This window comes from Botryllus schlosseri, chromosome 1 (genome assembly GCF_051294905.1).
Source record: "Botryllus schlosseri isolate E-star chromosome 1, Bs_hap1, whole genome shotgun sequence".
Classification (NCBI taxonomy): domain Eukaryota; kingdom Metazoa; phylum Chordata; class Ascidiacea; order Stolidobranchia; family Styelidae; genus Botryllus; species Botryllus schlosseri.
Window position 1 is genome coordinate 16,059,883 of NC_137236.1, and position 13,105 is coordinate 16,072,987.

The following is a 13,105-nucleotide window of genomic DNA, read 5'->3' on the forward strand; positions in this document are numbered from 1 at the left end:
CCATAATTGTCCATTGTCCACAGCCGCGAAATAATCTCGAGCTTGCTATCTGAAGTCACAACCTTCTGCAGCTCTACCAGTAAATATGATCTCGTGGACTGGGGGCCGATGAGCATCATGACCAATATAGGGAATTACCAATATTGTAGAAATAATTAAATACATGGTATAAAGTTTTCCCGCGCACTGCGCGACTACTCATACGAACACAAATATGACGGTAAGACGTGCTATTCTGTTAGTGGTAAGAACGCCCGGCACAAAGAAGGTCTGGAGGGCGAACCCCCCAGGATTTTGGTTTATGATCATATAAGGGGCCAAGACCAACGTTTAGGGGGGCTGTCGAAGTAATGTTGAGACCCTAATTATATATATTTGCTCTGGTTCGTTGCAATAAGATGCAGTACCCATAGCGTTTTGCAGTTACGTTTCAATATAAATAATTCATTGTTTCTTAACCTTCGCTCCAGCGCCAACGAGGCGGCGATTTTAACTTTGAAGGGGGCGGCAACACCAAAGGGGCGATATGGGGCACGCCGGCACTAAAAGGGGGCGCATAAGAAAAATGAATTAGCAGTAGATGTTGTACTGTAGTTGTCATAATGATATAAAAAAAAACTATAGCTCACTACATTCATACGTTCTTGTTGCGTGTGCAATTGTATATGGCTGTTATCCTTCATGTCAATGCGAAATCTCCCTTCCTACCGTTCCATCACACCTAATAGGGGATTTATCGAAGATATCTGACAACTAAGCAGCACACGGCGTGTGGAAATGTAGGGGAAAAGCCCGATGCCGCTTTGGAGAATGACAACTTCTCGTACTGTATACATAGCCTACTTTTAAGCCTACTAGTCAAAATGATAAACTAGATATTCTCGAATTTCAGAGATTAAAAATTGGTAATGCTCTTCGACATTTTCAGTGTGCTATGATGAGGGTTGTATTTAAAACAAACGGTGTTTTAAAACACTCTGTTTAAAACATATATTAAACAGTGTTTTAAACAAAGGTCTTTAAAAAATTGTGTTTTTTTAGTTGTAAAATTATTCCATAATTGTGTAAAAGATTATGAAACAGCACTGCTCCAAATGAATTTGCGTTCGTGAATAGAGATATACCCTATTCTAGGGTTACCATACGTCCTCTGAGCCGGGAAATTGACCTTTTTTTAGTCCAATATATGGTAACCCTACCCTATTTACATTCGTAAAGTCATTCATTACGAATGAGCGGGAGAAAGAACGAACTACTAAACGAGCGAACAAGAACTAACGAATGGGTCGTGTAGTTCATCCTTGTACAATGTACATTACTCCGCCATCAATTTGCACCTATGAATTGCTCCTCATTACCTGAATCTGGCCCATGACCAGACGATGAACCTTTGGAATTGCGTTAGTGTTGTACACCACGTATGCGACTACATAACAGGTTTGTCTGAAACGAAATGCGAAAAAGACAATGTTGAACACGTCCATAAGTATACTGACGATTTCCACTAATGCAGGGGCGGGCAACTTCTTCGGTCGGCGGGCCTGATGCAGAAAATTGAAGTTGGCGTGTCGGATAACAGAATCAATACATTAATCGCGTATTCATCCATACCTGTACGAGTACAAGGAGTAATACAAGGATTGACTTTCAATTGCGCACATTTATCGTAGTTAATGTAAACTTTAAGTCTAAAGCATAGATCCTCAAAATAGTATTTAATGAATTTATGAACCTAATGTAGCCTACTTCCATAGCTGTCGAAGTCACTCAGACATCTGTGGTACATCAAAGTTATCAACATGTTCTTCGAAATGTGGCTGTATGTCGGATGCAGAAACCCTAAGTACAGACCGCACGTGAACAATTTAGATTGGAACGCAGCCCTGTCTTGTTATGTTCAGGGTTGGAAATGTTTGCTCGCAAATGTATGCAGACCCACCGGTCAGAACAAGTATAGTTTCATGATAATCTTTCTCAGGTTGCCAAACCTGGATTCTTGCTATGGAAAATGAAATTTGTCAATACTTTCAGATTAGAATTGCACTTTTACGGTAGAAACTCTCTGCGGGCCGCTCAAAATCCATTTGCATCCCGCATTTTACCCTCCCCTGCACTAATGGAACACGATTCCCATTTCGTGACTTGCAGGGAGAACGGAAAGAACTTCCTAATTTTTACTGGAATTACAGGGATCGAAAAAATAGGCAAGCGCATCGCCAGCGCTAAGTCGCAGGAAATACGTTACCCGTCATTTTTCTATAAGACTGATCGTTTATGCGTTAGCAGCCACGCTATTGCGTTAGTGTGCTCTAGAGAGAAATCCAGAGAAAACCGTAGAGGCATCTGAAAGTGTCTACCGCTGCTGGATACATGTGGTTTGTCTGAGGATACCTTCTTGAAAACCGCCAGTATATCTATGAACTGTTCGCAGTCCTTTAATATACGTTGACATTGCAGCTTTTCGTCAAAAATGTAGAAAGAGCGGAGACCTATATAATTCGTTGAATATTAGTCCCCATCGACGACCCCTCGCAAAATATATGCTTTGTAACTACAAAACTTATGTACCATCATTGGACTGTGAGCACGTCACGTGTTGTTAGCGATATGAATTCAAAACTGCTATTGCAGTTTTGCACGAGCGAGTGCACATAACAATACGGTATTGGTCGGGGCTGCGGGCTTGGTTCATTTTACGACCAACTCCAACTCCGACTCCATATACATTTTCAATATACCGACTTCTACTCTGACTCAGACCCCAGAAACTTGAAACACTCCGACTCCAATTATTTTATTCACAAAACTCCGACTACAACTCCACCATTCCTACAGAGAATAGATCTATTCAGACAATTTTGCGTTGATTACATATCAGGTAGGCCTAATACTTTCAAAAGTGAATCAACGTATTTTTTTCGAATTAACAAAAATTAGGTTTGTAAAAATTCAAGTGCGTGTAAAATTGATTATGTGTGTAGCTTCAACGGTACGATTTAGTACGATTCGAGAACAGTTTGTTCAATTTAAAAGCAGCTGGAGTGGGTTTCCGACCATTTTAACAAACTCCGACTCCCGAGTCCAACCACGAAATGTTTCTGCAACTCCGACTCCTACGAATCTTACAAAATACTTCCAACTCCTACTTCATCCATAGAAAATGTAACGAGAATCTGATTACGACTCCACGACTCCGACACCATAGCCCTGCTATTGATGCATCGCCCACAATTTCATATCGCTCATCTTACGCAATCACTTCTATTTGTGTCCTTCGTCTTGAATTGGTGATTCATTGGTTAGTTATGTAGACGCTGCGATCAAATAACAATGCTGCTTTGGACTCCAAACGCGCACCGTTGCGAAATAGTTCCATTGTCCAAATGAGATCGACCAAGACAGAGATATTAATATCGATTCCTATCTAACAGGTCAGTCGCTGAGATAATTTACAGCAAAAATTCAACATGATTTTCTATCTGTTACTGTTGCTGGTTGCGGTCGCTCAGTGTACACCGCGGACAGATATGGAAGGTTCGAAATATCGCGCATGTATCCATAAGTAGCATTATTAAGGAAACATCTATGTTCAGTATACACTATTCATGTCCATACCGCCGATCGCAAAGACGCCGGAACTAACGCAAACGTATATCTCACGATTTTCGGTGAATTGGGTACCACAGCCGAGCATCTTTTAGATACTCCAAACTACGACGACTTCGAGCGAGGCAATCGCGACGTGTTCGATATTTTCGACATCGGCGTGGGAGAGATTCAAAAAATTCGTATCCGTAAGTATTTCATAGTGTTCAATTTAACAGTCATCCTTATCACTGAGGTATGTGAGCTTCATATGCGTATTTACATTTAAATATGGGACGCCATATTATGGGATATTGCTAGTTGCACATTCGTGTGTTTCCTCAGCTTGATACACAAGCAACACGTCGTGTCGTATGAAAGGTCCGAGCCACAAGTCAATCTCACTTTTATAGTGTTGAATCGAGTCAAGTCGATTCATTTTCAATTCACCACCGAGTCAAGCCCGAGTCCAAGTCATCGAGCAGAGGGTCGAGTCGAGCTATAGTACTATGACTCGAGTACGAATCCAAGTCATTGTGTTAACTGCTACGTTTCTAGTTAAAGTCTTGCTAAATCCACTTTATATAACTCTGTTTTGTGATATCGAATGGTCGCATTGATAATATACTAATTTCTATCATTTTAAACGTTTTCTGGTCGCATTTTAAAGTACCAGTAACAATAGACGAAATCCCAATAGGGTGGTTACTTTACTATTCTTCGAATTTACAATGAAATGTAGGTCTTGGCCGTCTGACTCTCGAGTCATGCGCAAGTACTCGAGTCCAAGTCGAGTCAATAACAGATTGACTCGAGTCAATACAATACAATGGTATTTCTTCGCAGGCCGCGACAAACATATCGCCATTGTTGAATACGAGACACTAAATTCAGATTTGTACGACGTGCATTGTAAATACATACAAATGTGCATGCCAAGCCTATCAACATTATACGTAGCAAATCCTCCTAGCAATAGAATAGGGCGTGTGTGAAACATGTCACTACCGTCGTCACTGCTTGTCATGCCTGCAATGATATTTCTAGGCCATGACAATGCCGGTTCCAAGCCTGGTTGGTATTTGGAAGATCTCACGGTGGATGTGGCTGCAGACAATACCTCAGCGGATTTTCCTTGCAATTGGTGGCTTGCTTCAGACGAAGCTGGAGGAATCAACCGAATACTGTCGCCCGGAGAAAGCTGTCAGCCCTAGTTCTTCTGCTAGGCTCGTATTATCATAGTACACGCCTGGGGCTGATTTATTGACTTGATTAAGCAATAAAATCTACGCGCAATATATTTTCGTGGGTACCTGTCATATGAACAAATGTTCTGGATATGATTCGAAGGCAATTGAGATTTAGTATCGTGCAGTCAGGCCAGGAAAGATTACTTGTCGCCGTGAATACACAATCATACGAAGAAAGGGTTGTGTGACAACGATTCAGTGTTTTACATCCTCTCAGAACAAGTTTATACACGCAATTGTACAAATACCGATCGCTTACGCTACCGACACAATGCGAGTAAAAGGAGCTGTCAGATCCTGAGTAAGCAAGAGCAGCCTACAGCGAACAGGTTCATGAGAATAAAGGCGACCAAGGGATCAGGGTAGCATCGGGGTGTTTTAGTCAGGCGATAAAGATCGGGATTACACTCGCTTCAAGCATACATTGTAGTTACATCAATATAAATTTATATAGGGGAGATGTGGTGCCGATGGATCACTGGGACCGAAAATACTTTGAAAATTCTTTATGATAATTCCATGATTACACTCCGTGAACTTGTCTACAATTGCTTGCTGGCAAAATCTTTCCTCACATACAAAAAAATTCGACGTGCGCGAGCTGTGGGGTCTCTCACAGATGTTTTTTGTTTTGGTGGGTGTACAGTAAATTTATATCGACATATACATTTTTCTTTGTAACCTTCAACACGAACAAACCAGCAATCATTTTTATTGTGAAATGTAGAGCTTGTGTCAGGCCATATAATGGCACCTATTATTTTTTTCAGTACTTTCCTTGAGTGGAATTTTTTTCGATTCATGTATAAAATTCGTAGGGTGGGGACCGATGATACAATAGCCAAATCAAGCAACATAATCAAGCATATACTAATCATAAAACAAATGAAACATGCCTACGTACAGAAAATATTTATGTAATAATTGCATATGATGTTTTATCACTATAACGAGGTACTTGAAAGTCACACTGTCGATTTTCGGGCAATATGTATGTACCCTCAAATTCATAAGCCCGAGTCTAAATCGAAACGCGATTTTATGACAACATTTGAGTTAATATTTCTTCTATTTTTTGACGGTTGCGATGAAACATTCTTCTTTGGCTTACTGTAGCTTAGATCAGTGCTCTTCAACCGGGGTGGTCGTACACCCTAGGGTGTACCAGAATTTGCAAAGGGTGTACCACTCGGATGGGGTGTACAGGGGTGTACCAGATCCGAATTACAATGAGCCGATGGCTAGCTATTACAAAGGCAGGTTTATGGGTCAGGACAGGTTGACGCACAGGTTAATGAGCATGCAGCACCGTAACTGCCACACCCCAAACCCCCCAATTGGGGGGCTGAGCTCGAAGGGGGCCCCAAATTATTTCGTGAATTAACATAAATTATGGCGTATTTTTTGAAAATTTATGCAATTTTTTCCAAAATTTTTCGCGCTGCGCGCGATTTAAAGTTGCCAATTATGTTCTTTATTTGGTACTCTTCCACCAAGAAAAAACACGCAACATTTATAGAAATGGACATATCGGCGTTGGCCATTAACACGCCACCACGCACCAAGATATATTATGATTTAGTACTTATTACATGCGACTCCAAGACGTGTGCCAGAACGATCGGCAGCGCGAAAAGTTTGGCCGAAACGGACTGCCCTTACGCAGACCGAAAACTTCGTTATATATACCAAATAATAGGTTTGATTGTTCATAGGCGCCTAAATGACTGGCGCCATATGTTCCTGTCTTGGCAATCTGAACCTCAGAAGACAAATACCATCCAGCAAGAAAAAAATATATCCCAGTGAAGAAATACCAATTTGAAATCGTGTGCGTCTTTTAGTTTAGTACGTTAGAGCAATTCTATATTTTTGATATAGCAGACAGGAGGTCACGAAATAAAATCATGTAACGAAGTCATACCAACGGGTCCGCCCACCCGAAAATGTTTAATTATTATTTATGGGCCCTACAGTTTCCGGCAAATCTGATAACATGAGCAGAGAGGACAAGATATTGATAGCAATATATATGCAATGCAATCTTATTGGCCGATTGTATCATGAATTATCGAAAATTTTCGCGCTTCGAGCTGGCACACTAAACAGTGCAGCAAATTTCTCGGCAAAAGCGAACACTGTGATGAGGGGTGGGTTTATCACCCTATGAGAACCCAAAACCCAAGTTTTTTTTGGGGGGGGGGGGGCTGACGAAGTGCTGTTTCGTTCCTGCCAACGGGTATACGCCCGAAGATGTCTAATTATTATTGGGATGTCCTACAATTTTAAAACAGACTTCGCTCAGCTCTACCGGTGAATCTGAGAGGATCGAAATTGATAGCAATATATATGTAATTCCCGATCATATTGCCCGATTACATTCTTGAATTACTGAAATTATTCGCGCTTCGCGCGTCTAGGCGGGAAAAGCGGTCTCACATAACGTACACTAGGCTTACCATATTTTCAAATTTTTCTTTATTTATTTTCCCGTAGCAATGCGGCTACTGGTTGGAATCGCACCAAATTTGGTGTGTAGGCTTAAATTAGGTAACCTAACAATTTTATCAAGTAGCCAGTACGATTTGAGAAAAAAAGTCATTTTTGAAGACCCCTAATGAACAGGGGTGTACGAGTTTTGAGCAAACGTTAAAAGGGTGTACCACTCCGAAAAAGGTTGAAGAGCACTGGCTTAGATTATAATACTGAGCAAGAAAAGTTGTCACATCTGAGGTATTTAGGGTATAGGTGTCATAGATCCCCGGGTCGTGTGCCATTGGACCCACCGGGTGGGGACCGATGACACGTTCGAGCAACAAATTTTGAACGTCCATAAATATTTTTTGAAAACACGGATATTCATGTATATGTGCGCGATGGGTAGAGCTTGTATCAAAGTGCTGAGCCAGCAAAAGATTTGCTGTTTTCGGCTGAACATTCTGGGGCCAGCGATCATTTTCCAATTTTTGATCAATCGGTACCACATCTCCCCTACTTATGATCGACTATTTTAACCAATTACCCTCAATTGTGACCCTGTGCAATATACAATTTCGCGCGGTAAAACCGTTGTAACTTAAAACCTGTGAACTAACGTTAGTACAGGGTTGTAATGACTCGAGTCATGACTCGACTCGAGTCAGACTCGAGTCACGATTTTCTGATGACTCGACTTGACTCGAGTCATTTTTTCAAAATACGGAAATGACTCGACTCGACTCGAGTCATTATGTGTATTGACTCGACTTGAACTCGAGTCATTGCCCATGACTCGAACCAAGTCATATGACTCGAGACTCAGACGGTCAAGACCGACATTTCATTGTCATTTCGAAGAACAGTAAAGTAACCAGCCTATTGGGATTTCGTCTATTGGTACTTGTACTTGAAAATGCGACCAGAAACTGTTAAAAGTGAGGAAAATTAGTATATTATAAATGCGAACCATTCGATATCACCAAACAGAGTTATACAAGTGGGTTTAAAAGGGCTTTAACTGGCAACTGAGCCGTCAACACAATGACTTGGACTCGGACTCGAGTCATAATACCATGACTCGGACTCGAACCTCTTTTCGATGACTTGGACTCGGACTTGACTCGTTGGTGAATTGAACATGACTCGACTTGACTCGAGTCAAAACCATAAAAGTGAGATTGACTTGTGACTCGGAGCTTTGTGACTTGGATAAAACTCTGCAAGTAATGTATCGGGTTAAATCGGAAAAGTCGAAATTAGTATCATAACGGAGTATTCATGTTTGGAATGCGTAAAGGGAGCACAGCGCTCAAAATATGATGTGCCAAGAAAGAGAAACAATTCAAGTCGAAGCATCCGATGACATTCTTAGCCAATGGATATTGTCCACAGTAGCGTTTGTACGCACTTCAAAAGTACCATTATGTAGTGCAGGGTTGTTACCAAGTAACTAGGGTTCTGAATCACGAGTCAATCTCACTTTTATAGTTTTGACTCTAGTCAACTCGGGACATTTTTAATTCACCACCGAGTCAAGTCCTAGTCCAAGTCAGCTAGTAGAGAGTCGAGTCAGAGTCATCGTGTTTTGACTCGAGTCCGATTCCAAGTCATCATGTTCACTTTTACATTATGTTATCCGTGTGACAATCTGTGACATGAACATGACTCAGCGATGTCCCTGCTTTTTCGATATCATCACCTCCACCAGCACTACCGCTAACTTTGATCACGTCGGCTGAGAGAGGATTAAAATTTCATAGTGATACATGGAAGAACATATTTTATTGACAGAATTCATTTAAAAAAATTGAACGACAAGATGGACTTGGAAACCAGATGCATATGCATATCTAGTAAGCCCCAGAAGTTGCATCGATTACCCAATGATGGGCTTCAGACCAGTAATTTTTAGGAGGGAGTTGGCTCAATATTTTCGGTTCGGTCCTCGCTACAACACACAACTACATATCTGCACAGCTTAACAGTATAGCAGGGATGTCACAATCCCGGCGGGCCAGACAATTTCATCCGGCCCGTGCAGACGTCTGTTGTAGACAAAATGAGAATACCGACCCTAGCGATCACCAGAGCTCAAATTTTAGAGATTGCGCAATATCCTAGTTAATTCACGACCCATGTTAAAATATGCACTCCTGTATACAATCGATAGGAAAAGCATTGCTAGTGTGACGCCATATCTGTTCATACCTCATTTTAAAACCGACTAGGTGGCGCTAAAGAGTGTCCTGACTTTGGATCACAAAATATGGTAACCCCAGGTTCAAGCCCCTTTTTTAAACTCTGCTCGAGTGATATAGAGTGGTTCGCATAATACAGCCATACATGATATAGTAATTTTGCTCAGTTTTAACAGTTTATGGCCCTATTTTCAAGTATCAGGACTGATAGACGAAATACCAATAAGGTGGTAACTTTACTATTCTTCTAAGTTACACTGAAACATCTTTCTTGGCCGTCCTAGTCTCGAGTCATATGACTTGGTTCGAGTCATGCACGATGACTCGAGTTTATAATTCTACATTAGTTCCCCATCATGTTATAATAAATTTTTACAGTGCCGGTACCGTATACATCCGAGCCTCGGTTGAATGACAGTTCATGAATATATAAGTTACAAGTTGAAATGAGATTCCGTGTTGTGGCATCACGTAAGGAAGCAGAGTAAGTGACGCATCACATGTTTTCACGTAACACCTAACTAAATGGGACTGTAAGATAGACGCCGCATCAAGAAACTGCAGAAGTGATGAAATAGCCTACATGCAAGAAATTTCACAAAGGGGTAAGCAGCGATGACGCATACGAGGACGAATAACGTCGACACCACAAAGACGGAGCATGTGTTATGGACAATAATTTGATAATAATCTTTAGCTGCGGTACCATTACGGTTGCGTTCTGAAGAAAAATGCTGCTTCCAATTTTTCCCTCTATTCTATCGTGAATATTGAACGATGTCATATTCAGAGCGAAGAAGCGACATCGCTGATAAAGCTACTGGGAATTGATGTTAATAACTGCCATCGATATGAATTACATTGATTGGCAACTGACAGTGGGGAACTGATAAGTAACGTTTTTTGAGAAACTATAGCTCAGGCTCCGTTCGGTTTAATATATGTAGGCTATATAATATGTCAGTAAATTCATGTTGAGCAATATTTCGAAATAGGATTTGGTGTATTATTTACTTGTGTTTTGTTTCGACAAGTTTCAATGAGATAGAAAACCGTAGCGTCTTGCAGTTACCTTCTAAATCCGTGGTTCCCAACCGGTGGGGAATTCAATGGTTTCTGGTGGGGAATAGACCTAGCTGTTAAACATTATATACAGGATAGTCTATGTATTTACGGAGACACCTGCGCAATCACCGTTACCAGTTAACTGATCCGGAATGTATCAGTGATGAGCATCGGAGCGGAGTCGGAGCGGAGTTTTGCCGATTTTGTGACAGTCCGAGCGGAGTCGGATTTTACTACAGATATTTTTCAGGAGAATTTCGGAGTATTGTAGCTTTTGTCTCCGATATCTTTGGATAGCTCTGACCAGAATACACTCTTGATTATGATTACAAACCAAAACACAGACAGTTGACACGAGGGTTGGTGTGAACGTGAGGTTCACGTTCGCGTTCTGTGTGTGAACCTCGGAAATTTAGAGGTTCGCGTTCACAACAGAACCTTGGTAGGTTCTGCACTGTGAACCTTTTGGTAAATTGTAATTTTCACTCCATTATAAGATCTTTGGCTCAAATTTATTGCATTTCAACTGCGGGCCACTCCATTCATGGTGCTTGCAGCATAAAAAATCAACACTAAACAAGCATGCACCATGCACCTCGACAACCTTAAAAGTTTTACTTGCTTTGTTGCAAAAAGTTTCTCGAAATATCGAGCTTTCCGTTTGTGAATATTTAGTGACTCTCTGCTGTGAGCTTGACCCGCGATCACACAACATCACGAGCGATATGTAGTCAGCGAATGATGCTTATTCAACCAATCAATGACATTGATATCGTCTTCTGATGTAAAAAATCGAACGGGCGTACGGGGTCAATCTTGACTTCATATCTTTACTGCATCATTAAAACCAAATCTGTGCGATTAAGGTGCTTGCTACTGCTGCATAACTTGTTGTGGTATCGGTAGAGAGTATAGAAACCCGTTGTGCATTCTGCTCAATATCAATGTAGCAATACTCAGACTCCGAACACATTGTCCGGTCCTTGGTAAGTCCTCGTCGAAATTGTTGCAAAGCGACGGAATGTATTGATTTTATGCAGTTATTATATCCTTTGACTACCGCAGTTGATACATTTAGCGACGTTTAAAACGCCGATATGTACTTCAGCATTGTGGCATTATGTGGGCCGAGTCTTCGCTAGATATCGTGTACATTAATATAGGGCATAGGCTATCACTTAATTGAAAGATAGGGTTGGAATGAGCAATATGACGTCACGTGACTTCACGAGGTTCACGTTCGTGTTCACACAGAACCTATCAAAAAGGTTCGCGTTCACACGAACCTGAACCTTTCAGAGGTTCACACCATCCCTAGTTGACACCTTGTAAAGTTGTAATACGACGGGTAACATGCAAAAATGATTGCCAAGTGCATAAAAATCAGCCATCTGCACTGCAACGGGGGACTGGAGAGTAGACAATACTATAAGGCCCACCATATTATCAGATTAATTTACTAAAACACATTACCAATTGTGCCATGCTTGCCACTGTTTCGGATACTTGACGAGATTGATCGGAGTATCTCGGATTCTGGGATTGTGGTCTTCGGAGTCGGAGGGAGTTTTCCTCAGACACTAAAGTTGTCGGAGGGATTCGGAGTATCGAAAAGCACTATCCGTTCATCACTGGATTGTCTGTATCGAAAATTATATTGCGTGTAAATTTATTGCAAGTTTGTAGTAGAATGACTGAAAAAACGGTCGTTTTTCCGACTCGGCTCCAAAAATACACACTTACGCACACTTCACATACTTCATTGAATTTTCCGTTGGTTGACTAAAAAAAGGTCAACTTTCTGACTCAACTCCCGAAAGACCCGTCGGAGCGTTACTTGAGTATTAATTTACTGCATCTCAGTTGAATTATAACACACATTTAACCCAAATATTCTAAAAAGAGGACAAATTCTCAAAAAAGAGGACATTTGGGCGTACTCCGACGACACTTCTAAAAATGTCCAAAAAGAGGACAAATCCTTGTAAAAGAAGGCGTATGGTAACCCTAGGCAACACATCATCATGCCATAACGTACCTCGTCCGTCAACTAAATCTTTCAATATTGCTGTTGTCGAGATTTATTTGTAATTAATTTAATTGTAGTTAGTGCTTTACACGGGTTTCTCGAGATCAGTATTTCTTAACCTTGGCTCCAACGCGCCCCCAGTGGACTATTTGGATTTTGAAGATGGATAAAATACTCGGGGGCGATATTGAGGAAGTTCGGACGCTGAGGGCGCCGAATATAAATAGCGTACCCAGCAGTAGATGGTGTAGATCCCCGGTTCGCAAACGTTTTTCGACAAGCCTGATGATAGGGAAAAATTACGCGCCCCGTTATCTACATATCAAATATAATAACAACATAGCAGCCAAAATGTTTGCAATCCTAACTCATAGTTTGAAGGCCTGGAAGGTTATCACTGTTAAGAGACCTCTCAAATATGAAATCCGGACTATGCACATAACAGTAAATATGAGCTGGAAGAAAATCGCGGGGAGCGCCAACAAAGATTCAGTTGGATA

At 41.2% G+C, this 13,105-nt stretch overlaps 2 long non-coding RNA genes across 2 annotated transcripts in view; both read left to right on the forward strand.

The window, feature by feature from the left end:
* LOC145433892 (uncharacterized) overlaps window positions 1–13,105 on the forward strand; it is a 51,673-nt gene that overhangs the window by 14,840 nt on the left and 23,728 nt on the right. The gene's annotated exons all lie outside the window — the stretch shown is intronic.
* On the forward strand, window positions 2,121–4,885 carry LOC145437787 (uncharacterized). Its single transcript, XR_013914739.1, has 2 exons — window positions 2,121–3,794; window positions 4,633–4,885. It is a non-coding gene; the product is annotated as an uncharacterized LOC145437787 (long non-coding RNA).